The sequence below is a fragment of the Oncorhynchus masou genome, unplaced genomic scaffold (genome assembly GCF_036934945.1).
Source record: "Oncorhynchus masou masou isolate Uvic2021 unplaced genomic scaffold, UVic_Omas_1.1 unplaced_scaffold_2503, whole genome shotgun sequence".
Lineage (NCBI taxonomy): Eukaryota > Metazoa > Chordata > Actinopteri > Salmoniformes > Salmonidae > Oncorhynchus > Oncorhynchus masou.
In genome coordinates, this window is record NW_027008954.1 from 45,696 (window position 1) to 62,979 (window position 17,284).

Sequence of the window (17,284 nt, forward strand, 5' to 3'; positions counted from 1 at the left end):
GGGGGCAGTAGGGTTACAGGGGGCAGTAGGGCAGTCGGGTTACAGTAGGGGGGCAGTCGGGTTACAGTAGGGGGGCAGTAGGGTTACAGTAGGGGGGCAGTAGGGTTACAGTAGGGGGCAGTAGGGTTACAGTAGGGGGCAGTAGGGTTGCTGTAGGGTTAACGGGAGGCAGTAGGGTTACAGGGTTGCAGTAGGGTTACAGGGGGCAGTAGGGTTACAGGGTTGCAGTAGGGTTACAGGGAGGCAGTAGGGTTACAGGGTTGCAGTAGGGTTACAGTAGGGGGGCAGTAGGGTTACAGTAGGGGGGCAGTAGGGTTACAGTAGGGGGGCAGTAGGGTTGCTGTAGGGTTACAGGGAGGCAGTAGGGTTACAGTAGGGTGGCAGTAGGGTTACAGTAGGGAGGCAGTAGGGTTACAGTAGGGGGGCAGTAGGGTTGCTGTAGGGTTACAGGGAGGCAGTAGGGTTACAGGGAGGCAGTAGGGTTACAGGGGGCAGTAGGGTTGCTGTAGGGTTACAGGGGGCAGTAGGGTTGCTGTAGGGTTACAGGGAGGCAGTAGGGTTACGGGGGGGGGGCAGTAGGGTTACGGGGGGGAAGTAGGGTTACGGGGTGGGGGGGGAAGTAGGGTTACGGGGTGGGGGGGGAGTAGGGTTACGGGGGGGCAGTAGGGTTACATGGGGGGCAGTAGGGTTACATGGGGGGCAGTAGGGTTACAGGGGGCAGTAGGGTTACAGGGGGCAGTAGGGTTACAGGGGGGCAGTAGGGTTACGGGGGGGGGCAGTAGGGTTACGGGGGGGCAGTAGGGTTACAGGGGGGGGGGGGCAGTAGGGTTACAGGGGGGGCAGTAGGGTTACAGGGGGGGGCAGTAGGGTTACAGGGGGGGGGGCAGTAGGGTTACAGGGGGGGGCAGTAGGGTTACAGGGGGGCAGTAGGGTTACAGGGGGGCAGTAGGGTTACAGGGGGGCAGTAGGGTTACAGGGGGGCAGTAGGGTTACAACTTCTTCAGTCTGCTGTACTGGTCTCTCTTGCTGCGCTCCCGCCCAGGTACTGCTCTTCAGTCTGAACTTCCTCAGGTCCTCTTTAAAGTCCTGGTGGTGCATGGGCCGGTACCCCTGGGGCTCACACCGCATCTACACAGAGAGAGACCAGTTACAACATGCATACAGCCAGCCAGCTTTGGCAATATGTACATTGTTACATCAGGCCAATAAAGTGAAGTGAATTGAGATAAACTCATTTATTCTAACTGGTCACCTTAATGAGGCAGTGAATGAACAGAGAAAGAAAGCACGCAGGGAATTCTAAGCAATTAGAAAACACATTCGAATTGAAATACCTATTACAATTTGGCTAAAACTAATTGAATGCATTATTGAACCAATTGCACATTATGGCAGTGAGGTGTGGGGTCCACTTACAAAACAAGATTTCACCCAATTGAAACCCTGCAGGGCAGAATTAGGCCAATATCCACAGATAATAAAAACATCTCAAATACAGTGACCCCTTCACTTATCATTCCCAATCCCTGCAATGCCAAGAGCTGAGCAAAGTCCCCACATCCAGCTGGTCCTGAGTTCACAAACCTGTTCTACTAACGCACTGAAACATCAGTCCCCTCATCCAGCTGGTCCTGGGGCTGAGTTCACTAACCTGTTCTCCTAACACACTGAAGCCTCAGTCCCCTCATCCAGCTGGGGCTGAGTTCACTAACCTGTTCTACTAACACACTGAAGCCTCAGTCCCCTCATCCAGCTGGTCCTGGGGCTGAGTTCACTAACCTGTTCTACTAACACACTGAGGTCTCAGTCCCCTCATCCAGCTGGTCCTGGGGCTGAGTTCACTAACCTGTTCTACTAACACACTGAAGCCTCAGTCCCCTCATCCAGCTGGTCCTGGGGCTGAGTTCACTAACCTGTTCTACTAACACACTGAAGCCTCAGTCCCCTCATCCAGCTGGTCCTGGGGCTGAGTTCACTAACCTGTTCTACTAACACACTGAAGCCTCAGTCCCCTCATCCAGCTGGTCCTGGGGCTGAGTTCACTAACCTGTTCTAATAACACACTGAAGCCTCAGTCCCCTCATCCAGCTGGACCTGGGGCTGAGTTCACAAACCTGTTCTACTAACACACTGAAGCCTCAGTCCCCTCATCCAGCTGGTCCTGGGGCTGAGTTCACTAACCTGTTCTCCTAACACACTGAAGCCTCAGTCCCCTCATCCAGCTGGTCCTGGGGCTGAGTTCACTAACCCGTTCTACTAACACACTGAAGCCTCAGTCCCCTCATCCAGCTGGTCCTGGGGCTGAGTTCACTAACCTGTTCTACTAACACACTGAAGCCTCAGGACCAGAACATCCAATCAATCAGAATAAAACAAATTACAACACAGTCAAAACAAAACTACATTAGTTATTGGGAAACAAACAACGCAGTGCTGTCTGGCTCTAAATTGACAGTACACCGTGGCTAACTATTTGACCATGATTAGTGATGAGAAGCACAGACTCAGTGAGCAAAGGCTTTCCATCGAGAAGGGTAGACACATGAAAACATGACTTCATGTAGAGGAAAGGGCGTGCAACCACTGCACCACAGCAGAACCTGGCTCCCTGTAGAGGAAAGGCTGTCCAACCACTGCACCACAGCAGAACCTGGCTCCCTGTAGAGGAAAGGCTGTCCAACCACTGCACCACAGCAGAACCTGGCTCCCTGTAGAGGAAAGGCTGTCCAACCACTGCACCACAGCAGAACCTGGCTCCCCTGTAGAGGAAAGGCTGTGCAACCACTGCACCACAGCAGAACCTGGCTCCCTGTAGAGGAAAGGCTGTCCAACCACTGCACCACAGCAGAACCTGGCTCCCTGTAGAGGAAAGGCTGTCCAACCACTGCACCACAGCAGAACCTGGCTCCCCTGTAGAGGAAAGGCTGTGCAACCACTGCACCACAGCAGAACCTGGCTCCCTGTAGAGGAAAGGCTGTCCAACCACTGCACCACAGCAGAACCTGGCTCCCTGTAGAGGAAAGGGCGTGCAACCACTGCACCACAGCAGAACCTGAGACAGAGCTGCATTTCCTGACAAAATGTCAAATTTACAATTAGAGACTGTCATTTCCCCAAATTTGAAACCCTTATTCAAGGTTTCAAAGACCTCTCTGATGAGGATAGGCTACCTGTCCTGTTGGGGGAGGACGCAGAGAGCTGTGGGTTGGCAGCGCACTACATTGCTGCCTGCCATAAGTTGAGGGACAGAGACTGACAGACCAATCAACCTGCCAATCTATCGAATAGAATCTACAGATTGCCTGTTGAAGATCAATACTTTTACTAAGAGTATTAATATATTAGTAATTGACTGACCCGGTCTCTCCAGATCAATACTTTTACTAAGAGTATTAGTATATTAGTTACTGACTGACCCGGTCTCTCCAGATCAATACTTTTACTAAGAGTATTAGTATATTAGTAATTGACTGACCCGGTCTCTCCAGATCAATACTTTAACTAAGAGTATTAGTATATTAGTAACTGACTGACCCGGTCTCTCCAGATCAATACTTTTACTAAGAGTATTAGTATATTAGTAATTGACTGACCCGGTCTCTCCAGATCAATACTTTTACTAAGAGTATTAGTAACTGACTGACCCAGTCTCTCCAGATCAATACTTTTACTAAGAGTATTAGTATATTAGTAATTGACTGACCCGGTCTCTCCAGATCAATACTTTAACTAAGAGTATTAGTATATTAGTAACTGACTGACCCGGTCTCTCCAGATCAATACTTTAACTAAGAGTATTAGTATATTAGTAATTGACTGACCCGGTCTCTCCAGATCTAACAGTACTATTTATAGGGTGAATTTTAGATCAATGTTCTGCATTTTCAGGCATCCCTGAACCTAAGACCAGAACCAGACTACCTGAGGTCAATACCAAAATAAATGGTCTATTGATTCTGTATCCTCACAACAACATCTGCAGAGCTTTGATGATTTTATGCCCCAAATATTCAACATTTTGTTGGTGGCAAGAATTCTATAAAATAATTTTAGCTTAAAAGCACGAAGTCTTGAATCTTGCGTTGACATATAAAACAACCCATACCCTGTACCATGGAATCGGTGCATCAAAAACCTCGTCCCAACTATTTTACAATCTGTATGGCCCAGCTGGCAACATCCTGGTCCTCAAAGAAACTGGATTACTTTCCTATCGATGCTATCTTTATCCTCCTCCAGTATTGATCCTTTATATTGGGCAGACAGACCAGTTCCCTCCCTCCTCCCACCTGCCTCCTCCAGTATTGATCCTGTCTGCTGTAGACAGATGACCTGGTGGTGCTGTCTCCTAGGGAGGGTCTGCCGTCTCCCACTAGGGAGGGTCTGCAGTCTCCCACTGAGGAGGGTCTGCCGTCTCCCACTGAGGAGGGTCTGCCGTCTCCCACTGAGGAGGGTCTGCCGTCTCCCACTGAGGAGGGTCTGCCGTCTCCCACTGAGGAGGGTCTGCTGTAGACAGATGACCTGGTGCTGCCGTCTCCCACTGAGGAGGGTCTGCCGTCTCCCACTGAGGAGGGTCTGCCGTCTCCCACTGAGGAGGGTCTGCCGTCTCCCACTGAGGAGGGTCTGCCGTCTCCCACTGAGGAGGGTCTGCTGTAGACAGATGACCTGGTGCTGCCGTCTCCCACTGAGGAGGGTCTGCCGTCTCCCACTGAGGAGGGTCTGCCGTCTCCCACTGAGGAGGGTCTGCCGTCTCCCACTGAGGAGGGTCTGCCGTCTCCCACTGAGGAGGGTCTGCCGTCTCCCACTGAGGAGGGTCTGCCGTCTCCCACTGAGGAGGCTCTGCCGTCTCCCACTAAGGAGGGTCTGCTGTCTCCCACTAAGGAGGGTCTGCTGTAGACAGATGACCTGGTGCTGCCGTCTCCCACTGAGGAGGGTCTGCCGTCTCCCACTAAGGAGGGTCTGCCGTCTCCCACTGAGGAGGGTCTGCTGTAGACAGATGACCTGGTGCTGCCGTCTCCCACCGAGGAGGGTCTGCCGTCTCCCACTGAGGAGGGTCTGCCGTCTCCCACTGAGGAGGGTCTGCTGTAGACAGATGACCTGGTGCTGCCGTCTCCCACCGAGGAGGGTCTGCCGTCTCCCACCGAGGAGGGTCTGCCGTCTCCCACCGAGGAGGGTCTGCCGTCTCCCACCGAGGAGGGTCTGCCGTCTCCCACCGAGGAGGGTCTGCCGTCTCCCACCGAGGGTCTGCCGTCTCCCACCGAGGGTCTGCCGTCTCCCACTAAGGAGGGTCTGCTGTAGACAGATGACCTGGTGCTGCAGTCTCCCACTGAGGAGGGTCTGCCGTCTCCCACTGAGGAGGGTCTGCCGTCTCCCACTGAGGAGGGTCTGCCGTCTCCCACTGAGGAGGGTCTGCCGTCTCCCACTGAGGAGGGTCTGCCGTCTCCCACTGAGGAGGGTCTGCCGTCTCCCACTGAGGAGGGTCTGCCGTCTCCCACTGAGGAGGGTCTGCCGTCTCCCACTGAGGCGGGTCTGCTGTAGACAGATGACCTGGTGCTGCCGTCTCCCACCGAGGAGGGTCTGCCGTCTCCCACCGAGGAGGGTCTGCTGTAGACAGATGACCTGGTGCTACTGTCTCCCACTAAGGAGGGTCTGCCGTCTCCCACTGAGGAGGGTCTGCTGTCTCCCACTAAGGAGGGTCTGCAGTCTCCCACTAAGGAGGGTCTGCAGTCTCCCACTAAGGAGGGTCTGCTGTCTCCCACTAAGGAGGGTCTGCTGTAGACAGATGACCTGGTGCTGCCGTCTCCCACTGAGGAGGGTCTGCAGTCTCCCACTGAGGAGGGTCTGCAGTCTCCCACTGAGGAGGGTCTGCAGTCTCCCACTGAGGAGGGTCTGCCGTCTCCCACCGAGGAGGGTCTGCCGTCTCCCACCGAGGAGGGTCTGCCGTCTCCCACTGAGGAGGGTCTGCAGTCTCCCACTAAGGAGGGTCTGCAGTCTCCCACTGAGGAGGGTCTGCCGTCTCCCACTGAGGAGGGTCTGCCGTCTCCCACTGAGGAGGGTCTGCAGTCTCCCACTGAGGAGGGTCTGCAGTCTCCCACTAAGGAGAAGTTACAGCAGCACCTAAATCATCTGCACAGGTTCTGTCAGACCTGGGCTCTGACCGTTTATCTAAAAAAATATATATTCCAAAATATATTCAATTTTTTTTTTTCTGGAAATCAGGATGACAAATATAAATTGTATTTGGACACAGTTCTATTAAAACACACCAAAACCGACTAAATATCAGCAACACAAGTAGCTTTCACAAGGCTGTGAACGAGCTGAGAGACAAAGCAAGAAGAGCATTCTATGCCATTCAAAGGAACATTAAATTAGAAATTCCAATTAGAATCTGGCTCAACATTTTCATATCAGTTATAGAACCAGTTGCTCTGTATGGCAGTGAGGTATGGGGTCCAATCTCTAATAATGTATTTACCAAAAGGGACAAACATCCAAACGAAGTACTGCAGACTGTGTTGGAAGGACAAAGAAACCCTCCAAATAACTAATGTAGATCAGAATTGGACCCAAACCCACACTTCATACATATAGAAAAAAGGAGACATCACATTTTACAACCATCTAAAAACAAGTGACCCCAAAACATTCCATCACACAGCTCTACAATGTCAAGAGATGAAACAAGAGAAGAGTCCCCTCAGCCAGCTGGTTCTGAGGCTCAGTTCACCAACCCAAACCAACCCCATAGAGACTCAGGACAGCACTCAGCCAGCTGGTTCTGAGGCTCAGTTCACCAACCCAAACCAACCCCATAGAGACCGGTCGTCACAGACCAACCTGGCTGCCCAGAGAGGACATTTTTACATTGCGTCTAACACACTGAGGCCCCGTCGACGCTGTATCCTAACTACGTGTCTTTTGTTATAGAAATAAATATGACATGGCTGCATGGTAACGATCATTTCAATGAGCACACCTCTGATTCTAGAGATCAAAACGTTTTGTCATCTATGATTGTGTTTTACCCGGAAGTGATGGAAGAACTCTTGGTAGCCTCCCTTGAGGACGTAGAGTTCTGGGTAGTGCAGGTTAGGGTACTCGTTCATCGCCCTGTCCCTCCTACGTACGAAACGACACATCCCGGGCCCTCGCTCTGAGGAGAACTCACAGTGGAAGACGAGGAGGACCCTGTGGTCAGGGGAGAGGGGGGCGATGGGGGTGCCTAGGAGGTACTCCTCTACCTGCTCCTCCTGGTAGAGGTTCAGGGCTCCTTTGATGTGGCCCCCCTCAAACTCATACGGGTAGCGACAGTCAATCACCACGATCCTCTCGACAACATGATGCAGCTGGCCGCTCAGAGCGGACACCATCTGAGGAGGAACAGACAGGTTAGTCTCAGGTTATAGAGGATCCAGCTGGCCGCTCAGAGCAGACAGGTTAGTCTCAGGTTATAGAGGATCCAGCTGGCCGCTCAGACACCACCCGAGGAACAGGCAGACATGTTTGTCCCAGTTCTAGATCCTCTCGACAAGAGGTCAATCTAAAGCATATTAATATAACAGGATTTGATTAGAGCTTTAAGCAGCATGAACATTCAAGCCTGATGCCTGATGACACACACACAGTGGGGCAGAAAAGTATTTAGTCAGCCACCAATTGTGCAAGTTCTACCACTTAAAAAGATGAGAGGCCTGTAATTTTCATCATAGGTACACTTCAACTATGACAGACAAAATGAGAAGAAAAAAATCCAGAAAATCACATTGTAGGATTTGTAATGAATTTAGTTGCAAATTATGCTGGAAAATAAGATTTTTTTTCTCTAAAAAAATTAAAAACAGTTTCTCGCTTTGTCATTATGGGGTATTGTGTGTAGATAGAAAATAAATTATATTTAAATCTATTTTTTTTTTTACCCCAAACATAAAAGGCTTTGACTTCAGGCCAAAAAGTATATCCTTTGCTGTGTTTTTTTTGCAGTATTAGTTTAGTACCTTGTTGTATACAAGATTATTATTCTGTATATTTGTACTCAGGGAAACATGAGGCCATTGGTGACAGACACTGTCAGCTCAGTCACTATCAGTACAATGTTGTTGATCCGTCCATCACAGCCATTGAACTACGTTTTAAAAATCACCAACGGCCTCATGGCTCCCTGAACAGTGTCCGTCCTGTTCTGCAGTTCATAAGGTCGCCTATCTTGGTGTCTGGGTGGTTTAATACAATACTTGACCATAAAGAGATATTCACTGTCTGATTTGTTACCCATCTACCAAATCACTGCCCTTCTGAGGCTTTTCAAAAGATCCCTGGACTTTATCGTTAAGTCTGTGCATGAAATGCAATACTTAACTGAGGGACGTTACGGACGGACGTATGTATCCGTGTATGTATGTATGCATGTATGTATGTGTATGTATGTATGTATGTATGTATGTATGTATGTATGTATGTATGTATGTATGTATGTATGTATGTATGTATGTATGTATGTATGTATGTATGTATGTATGTATGTATGTATGTATGTATGTGTGTGTGTGTGTGTGTGTGTATGTATAGATAGTGTGTATGTATGTATGCATGCATGCATGCATGCATGCATGTGTGTATGTATGTATGTATGTATATATAGATGTATGTATGTATGTATGTATGTATGTATGTATGTATGTATGTATGTGTATAGATAGATGTGTGCATGCATGCATGCGCGCGCGTGTGTGTGTGTGTGTGTGTATGTATGTGTGTATGTGGGACAGAGGAAGGAGTAGTCATTCAAAGAAATACATGTCAACCCCTATCATTGAAGATGCCAAATTTGACTCCTGAACAGAATTTTGGCTCGCCTAAACAAAAGGGGCTGAATACTCATGCAATGATCATTTTAGTTATTATCCCCCAAAAAAATGATCTTCCACTGACCCAGTATTTTGTGTAGATCGTTGACAAATCTATTTTAATCCCAATTTGTAAAAATAAACTGTGAAGAAATCCACAGGCAAGGCACAGTAGCTTTTCCATACAGCATCTTAAATACAGCATGACCTCTCCCCAACTGCTGCTCTTATATCTCCCAGATATAGGACAAACACTTCAAAAACTTATCACCATTCATTTTTTGACTGCCATTTATTTATTATGGCAACCATGTGTGTGTGTGATGTATTTAATACCCTTCCACTCAAGCAATTACCACGAGCCCGTCCTCCCAATTAAAAGGTGCCACCAACCTCCTTTGGCTGATATGATAACATTTTACATTGGGGGGGGGGGGGCTACAGCTAAACACTGGTCCTCACCAACTCAGGTAAAGGGACAGAACAAGCTATCGTGGGAAACAAATGAAAGGGTGACTGTCCCTCACCATCTCAGGAGTGATGTATTTGAGGTCCTGGTGTTTTCCCTCCACGGTAGACAGGGCGAAGGATTTGGTGAAATCTCCAATCAGCTCCTTGTCCAGCAGCTTCTCAATCTCTGTGTGGTTACAGAATGATTTGGAGCGCTGTATGTGGCGCTCAGAACATACCTGGATGGCGGGAGAGAGAGAGGGGGGGGTAATTTCAGGGGCTCATGTAGAGTAACAGCCAGAGTTTGTACAGAGCTTTCAGATTGTGTTCACACCCCTAGACATTTTCCACAGTTTGATTGTGTTACAAAGTGGGATTAAAATGGATTTCCCCCCCTTTTGCCCTCAGAACAGACTCAATTCGTCGGGACATGGACTCTACAAGGTGTTGAAAGCGTTGCACAGGGATGCTGGTCCATGTGGACTCCTCAAGGTGTTGAAAGCGTTCCACATGGATGCTGGTCCATGTGGACTCTACAAGGTGTTGAAAGCGTTCCACAGGGATGCTGGTCCATGTGGACTCCTCAAGGTGTTGAAAGCGTTCCCCAGGGATGCTGGTCCATGTGGACTCCTCAAGGTGTTGAAAGCGTTCCCCAGGGATGCTGGTCCATGTTGACTCCAATACTTCCCACAGTTGTGTCAAGTTGGCTGGATGTCCTTTGGGTGGTGGACCATTCTCGATACACACGGGAAACTGTTTAGCGTGAAAAACTCAGCAGCGTTGCAGTTTGACACACTGGTGTGCCTGGCACCTACTACCATACCCCGTTCAAAGACACTTAAATATTTTGTCTTGTCCATTCCCGCTCTGAATGACACACATACACAATCCATGTCTCAATTGCCTCAAGGTTTAAAAATCCTTCCTTTATCCCGTCTCCTCCCCTTCATCTACACTGACTGAAGTGGATTTAACAAGTGACATCAATAAGGGATCATTATTTTACCTGGAAAAGCATTTCCTTAAACTCGCAATAACATCTGCTAAACATGTGTTTGTGACCAATAACATGTGATTTGGATTCACCTGGTCAGTCTGTCATGAAAAGAGCAGATGTTCCTCAAGTTTTGTCCACTCAGTGTATCTTGATTAGACAAGAATTCAACCCCCCTGAGTCAATACATGTCTGTCACCTGTGGCAGTGATTACAGCTGTGAGTCTTTCTGGGTAAGTCTTCAAGAGCTTTCCACAACCCGGATTGTGCAACATTTGACCATTACTCTTTTCCAAACTCAGTGGGAGTCTGCAGTGGATGGTAAAACCTGTTCTTTAGGCCAGTACTGTTTTATCGCTGGGTTCTTCTTTTTGTCATGTTAGGTCTGTGCATGGAGAGGATGTCCCTGGTCCCAACTATTGCGTACTGCAGGGTAGATTGGGGCGGCAGGGTAGCCTAGTGGTTAGAGCGTTGGACTAGTAACCACAATGTTGCAAGTTCAAACCCCCGAGCTGACAAGGTACAAATCTGTCGTTCTGCCCCTGAACACCCACTGTTCCTAGGCAGTCATTGAAAATAAGAATGTGTTTTTAACTGACTTGCCTGGTTAAATAAAGGTTAAAAAAAAAAAAAAACATTTGAAGATTGAAAAATTCAGTCACTGGATGTTTTGGATAGCCTTCAAGCTCATCTACCTGCTGATAGGTGAGACAAGTTGGTCGGGTTTGATTCGGAGTTTTCCAGTGTTTTCTGATACACCTACAAACTTAATAGAACACAATATTGAAAAAGTATTTGGTTATGAGTTTCGGCCTGCGTAACGCACTTGTCACTTTTCAGCGCCTTATGAATTAGGGTCGTCTCCAGTCTGGTCGGCTGTTTATCGATGTCATAGTTTATGAAGATACTTGGGAGGAGCATCTGTACCGTATTCGACCGGCAGGATGTGGGTCGCCTCACTATCAATCTGGCTAAGTGTGAGGTTTGCTCAGGCGACCGTTACGTACCTTGGCGAGGTGGTTGAGCAGGGTGAAGTGCGCCCTGTCGGGGCTACAGTGGTAGCTATTGATGCTTTTCCACCGCCAACTACTAAATAGGAACTGATGCCCTTCTTGGAAATGATCGGTTATTAGCGTAGTTTCTGTGGAAACTTCTCCTCTATTTGCTGAAAGTGAAGGCGGTTGTACACCTGGTCTTCTCTCTTGTCAACAGGCTTTTGAAGATGCTTACCTCAACCCCGGTGTTCGCTGCTCCTTGAGGAGAAGCCAGTCACGTGGGTTCTGCTGCAGATGTGTCCGGTGTTGAGAGGCCTGTTCATTTCTTTTCCAAAAAGTTTAACCCTTATCAGTTGAACGACTCAGTTGTGGAAAAAGAAGCCCTAGCACTCATATGGGCGCTACGACACGTCAAAGTGTATGTCGAGCGGGAGTAGTACCTATTGCGGTCTACACCGACCATAACCCTCTCACCTTCTTGAGGGCTATGATGTGTCCTAACCAGAGGAAAATGAGATGGTGTTTGTTTTTCCAGGCATTCCATGTCGTTGTGCGGCACATCAGGGGAACTGATAATGTCCTCGCTGACGCGCTCTCTCGTGTGCCCCGTTCCTGAACGCGTTGATCGGTGGACACACGTTCTTATACACGTTGTCCCCAAGGGTGTGTGAGTCATCCACTGTTTGTTTTGTGTTGTCCAGTCACTCCGGTCTTCTGTTCCCTGCTGTCCATTTTCTGTGTTGTCCAGTCACTCCGGTCTTCTGTTCCCTGCTGTCCTCTGTGTTGTCCAGTCACTCCAGTCTTCTGTTCCCTGCTGTCCTCTGTGTTGTCCAGTCACTCCGGTCTTCTGTTCCCTGCTGTCCATTGTCTGTGTTGTCCAGTCACTCCGGTCTTCTGTTCCCTGCTGTCCATTGTCTGTGTTGTCCAGTCACTCCGGTCTTCTGTTCCCTGCTGTCCATTGTCTGTGTTGTCCAGTCACTCCGGTCTTCTGTTCCCTGCTGTCCATTGTCTGTGTTGTCCAGTCACTCCAGTCTTCTGTTCCCTGCTGTCCATTGTCTGTGTTGTCCAGTCACTCCAGTCTTCTGTTCCCTGCTGTCCATTGTCTGTGTTGTCCAGTCACTCCGGTCTTCTGTTCCCTGCTGTCCTCTGTGTTGTCCAGTCACTCCGGTCTTCTGTTCCCTGCTGTCCTCTGTGTTGTCCAGTCACTCCGGTCTTCTGTTCCCTGCTGTCCTCTGTGTTGTCCAGTCACTCCGGTCTTCTGTTCCCTGCTGTCCTCTGTGTTGTCCAGTCACTCCGGTCTTCTGTTCCCTGCTGTCCTCTGTGTTGTCCAGTCACTCCGGTCTTCTGTTCCCTGCTGTCCACCGTTTTTTTCTTTCCTATTAAAAATGTTGCTTCCTGTGAGCAAAGGTTGCTGAGGTCTGGGAGGACGAGGTTGGCTGGGGCAGTTGGGTAGCGTTTACCAGAGCAGTATTGTTTGTGTTTGGTTGGTGTGGTGTTCCGGGGTCCTAGGTGGTCATGACCCTCCTACTCGGTCTGAAGAATTCTCTCTTTGCTCATTTTCCTTAATAGGGTGTCAGTGGACGAAGCCGGGTGGGTCATCAGCCAACTGGGACACACCTGGGCTCGGGTGTGTCCCGGGGATAAACACGTTGACTCTCCACACAGACAAACTGTTGTTTTTGGTTGTGGCATTTTGGTACTTCTTTGTGTTCATTTGTTTTGGCACCTCTCAACACCCTTCATTATCACCATCTATGTATACATCCCCCCCCCCCCACACACACACACACACACACACTTGTTACTTGGATATAGTTGACTTTAATAAATATGTTTGTTATTTCTATATTTCTGTGTTGTCTCCCCCTTTGTTTCGAGCCGGTTCGTAACACAAGCATACCCATAACATGATGCAGCCACCATGCTTGAAAATATGGAGAGTGGTACACAGCAATGTGTTGTACTGAATTTGCCCCAAAACATAACACTTTTGTATTCAGGACAAAAAGTTATTAGAGTTGCAACATATTTTTGCAGTATTACTTTAGTGCCTTGTTGCAAATCAGGATGCATATTTTAGAGAAAAATAAACAAACATGTATTCTGTACAGGCTTCCTACTTTTTACTGTGGATTAGGTTAGTATTGTGGAGTAACCACAATATTGTTGATCCATCCTCAGTTCTCCTATCACAGCCATTAAACTCTGTTTTAAAGTTGCCATTTCCTCTCCCGGTGAAATGAGGCCATTTCCACTCCGGCAATTAAGTTAGAAAGGACGCCTGCATCTTTGTAGTGACTGGGTGCATTGATACACCATCTGAAGTGAAATTAATAACTTCATCGTGCTCAAAGGGATATTCAATGTCTGCTTTTTAATTTTTACCCATCTACCAAATCGGAGCCCTTCTTTGCGAGGCATTGGAAAACCTCCCTGGTGGTTGAATCTGTGTTTGAAATTCACTTACAGATAAGTGTATGTGTGGGGTACAGAGATGAGGTAGTCATTCACAAATCATGTTAAACACTATTATTCAGCACAGAGTGAGTCCATTCAACTTATTATTTGACTGGTTAAACAAATGTTAACTCCTGATTGTAGACTTGCCATAACAAAGGGGTTGAATACTTCAGCTTTTCATTTTTTATTCATTTGTAACAATTTTGAAAATCATAATAGCCCTGACATTATGGGGTATTGTGTGTTGGCCAGTGATGGAAAAAAATCTACTTAAATTGTAATTTGTAACAAAATGTGGAAAAAGTCGAGGGGTGTGAAAACTTTCTGAAGGACCTGAAGTTAACAAATCCAAAACATTGCAGTCAGACGAGGCAAAGAAAAAACACTGGAAAATCACTTTACATTCCAAATAACAAATCATTTTGTCATCAAGACTAGTGATTCTGTGGTTCTCCTTGCTCAAATCGGTCCCCTCAAAAAAAAACTCACCGACTGTGTAGGGGTGGAGACATTGAGCAGGAAGTACCAGGACCAGTTGACTAGGGGGTGGAGACATTAAGCAGGAAGTACTATGAGCAGGTACGTACCATATTGCTGGGAGAGCTGTCATCCCGGTCCATGGTGGTGCCATGAGTTTCTGCCAGGCTGCGTCGTCTCTTCACTCTGACCGGCGGGTTCTCGTCCTGGGGACGCTTCAGAGGAGTGCGGTTCGCCTGGCTGGGCATGGAGGGCGAGCGGAATAGACCCCGAGGCCGACAACGAACCACCGGCTGGGGAAGAGGACAAAGAACAAGTTTGTTTGATGCTACCGTGAACACTTGCTGTTTTCATCCTAGCACGGACTGTGCTGATAGTTCCTACTGAACACCGGACAGTGTCGCACTGGATAAGAGCCACAGTTAAAGGAGAAGTTTACCCAGAATCCAGTAACTACCAAGTAATTCCATACATTGAAAATTAGTTTAGTGGAGTTTGCCCTCTCCCACCTGTATTAGTGTACTGACACAACTGTAAAAAGGGTCACTGGTCAGCGGGTCACTGGTCAGCGGGTCACAGGTCAACGGGTCACAGGTCAGAGGGTCACTGGGTCACTGCGGGTCACTGGTCAGCGGGTCACTGGTCAGCGGGTCACAGGTCAACGGGTCACAGGTCAGCGGGTCACTGCGGGTCACTGGTCAGCGGGTCACTGGTCAGCGGGTCACTGGTCAGCGGGTCACAGGTCAACGGGTCACTGGTCAGCGGGTCACTGGTCAGCGGGTCACTGGTCAGCGGGTCACTGGTCAGCGGGTCACTGGTCAGCGGGTCACTGGTCAACGGGTCACAGGTCAACGGGTCACAGGTCAACGGGTCACAGGTCAACGGGTCACTGGTCAGCGGGTCACTGGTCAGCGGGTCACTGGTCAACGGGTCACTGGTCAACGGGTCACTGGTCAGCGGGTCACTGGTCAACGGGTCACTGGTCAACGGGTCACTGGTCAACGGGTCACTGGTCAGCGGGTCACAGGTCAACGGGTCACTGGTCAACGGGTCACTGGTCAACGGGTCACTGGTCAGCGGGTCACTGGTCAGCGGGTCACAGGTCAACGGGTCACTGGTCAGCGGGTCACTGGTCAACGGGTCACTGGTCAGCAGGTCACTGGTCAGCGGGTCACTGGTCAGCGGGTCACTGGTCAGCGGGTCACGTAACTCATGACGTTGCTGGATGCAGGCCTCACTGCTCCAATGTCAGTGAATTCAAAGACTGAATCCTTGTGATGGAGCCACCTACCACAGCAGTGGAGATGAGTAACCACTCTCTGGGGAACCCTTGTGATGGAGCCACCTACCACAGCAGTGGAGATGAGTAACCACTCTCTGGGGAATCCTTGTGATGGAGCTACCTACCACAGCAGTGGAGATGAGTAACCACTCTGGGGAACCCTTGTGATGGAGCCACCTACCACAGCAGTGGAGATGAGTAACCACTCTCTGGGGAACCCTTGTGATGGAGCCACCTACCACAGCAGTGGAGATGAGTAACCACTCTCTGGGGAACCCTTGCTACGGACAAACGTCACGTTACGCCCTTCTTCACAGACGAGGGGGCTTTCAGCAGGGAAGTGAAGACAGCAATACACAAAGTAAAACCACCTGCAAATGTCTGATGACTGGTGGCCCCCACCACTATAGCCACAGCAGTAGCTGGACCGCAGCCCCAACACATCCCTGGTTCAACACAGATTGGTGCTGCAGCTGGACCAACACAGACTGGTGCTGCAGATGGACCAACACAGACTGGTGCTGCAGATGGACCAACACAGACTGGTGCTGCAGATGGACCAACACATCCCTGGTTCAACACAGACTGGTGCTGCAGATGGACCAACACATCCCTGGTTCAACACAGACTGGTGCTGCAGATGGACCAACACAGACTGGTGCTGCAGATGGACCAACACATCCCTGATTCAACACAGACTGGTGCTGCAGATGGACCAACACAGACTGGTGCTGCAGATGGACCAACACATCCCTGGTTCAACACAGACTGGTGCTGCAGATGGACCAACACAGACGGGTGCTGCAGATGGACCAACACAGACTGGTGCTGCAGATGGACCAACACATCCCTGGTTCAACACAGACTGGTGCTGCAGATGGACCAACACATCCCTGGTTCAACACAGACTGGTGCTGCAGATGGACAAACACATCCCTGGATCAACACAGACTGGTGCTGCAGATGGACCAACACATCCCTGGTTCAACACAGACTGGTGCTGCAGATGGACCAACACGTCCCTGGTTCAACACAGACTGGTGCTGCAGATGGACCAACACATCCCTGGTTCAACACAGACTGGTGCTGCAGATGGACCAACACAGACTGGTGCTGCAGATGGACCAACACATCCCTGGTTCAACACAGACTGGTGCTGCAGATGGACCAACAGACTGGTGCTGCAGATGGACCAACACAGACTGGTGCTGCAGATGGACCAACACATCCCTGGTTCAACACAGACTGGTGCTGCAGATGGACCAACACAGACTGGTGCTGCAGATGGACCAACACAGACTGGTGCTGCAGATGGACCAACACAGACTGGTGCTGCAGATGGACCAACACAGACTGGTGCTGCAGATGGACCAACACAGACTGGTGCTGCAGATGGACCAACACAGACTGGTGCTGCAGATGGACCAACACAGACTGGTGCTGCAGATGGACCAACACATCCCTGGTTCAACACAGACTGGTGCTGCAGCTGTAGAAACGGTCCTCCAAAGTCCACGAATGAGGAATGTTTGTGCTGCAGAGAATTCTATTGTCTCCCCTGTCATAAATACATAGGGAACATATGCTAACCTGCAGAGCAGCCAGGTGTTAGTCCACATGATATGATGCAATGGTAATGCCACAATACGAAGACCACCAACTTCAAGGATCAGGCTACATACCTCCACACACTACATACCTCCACACACTACAGGCATACATACCTCCACACACTACAGGCATACATACCTCCACACACTTGCCTTGTCACCTTCTCAAA

At 49.4% G+C, this 17,284-nt stretch overlaps 1 pseudogene; it reads right to left on the reverse strand.

Annotated features, from left to right (window-relative positions):
• Positions 1–965: 965 nt before the first annotated feature.
• On the reverse strand, positions 966–15,948 carry LOC135533605 (M-phase inducer phosphatase 1-like; annotated as a pseudogene).
• Positions 15,949–17,284: the final 1,336 nt, after the last annotated feature.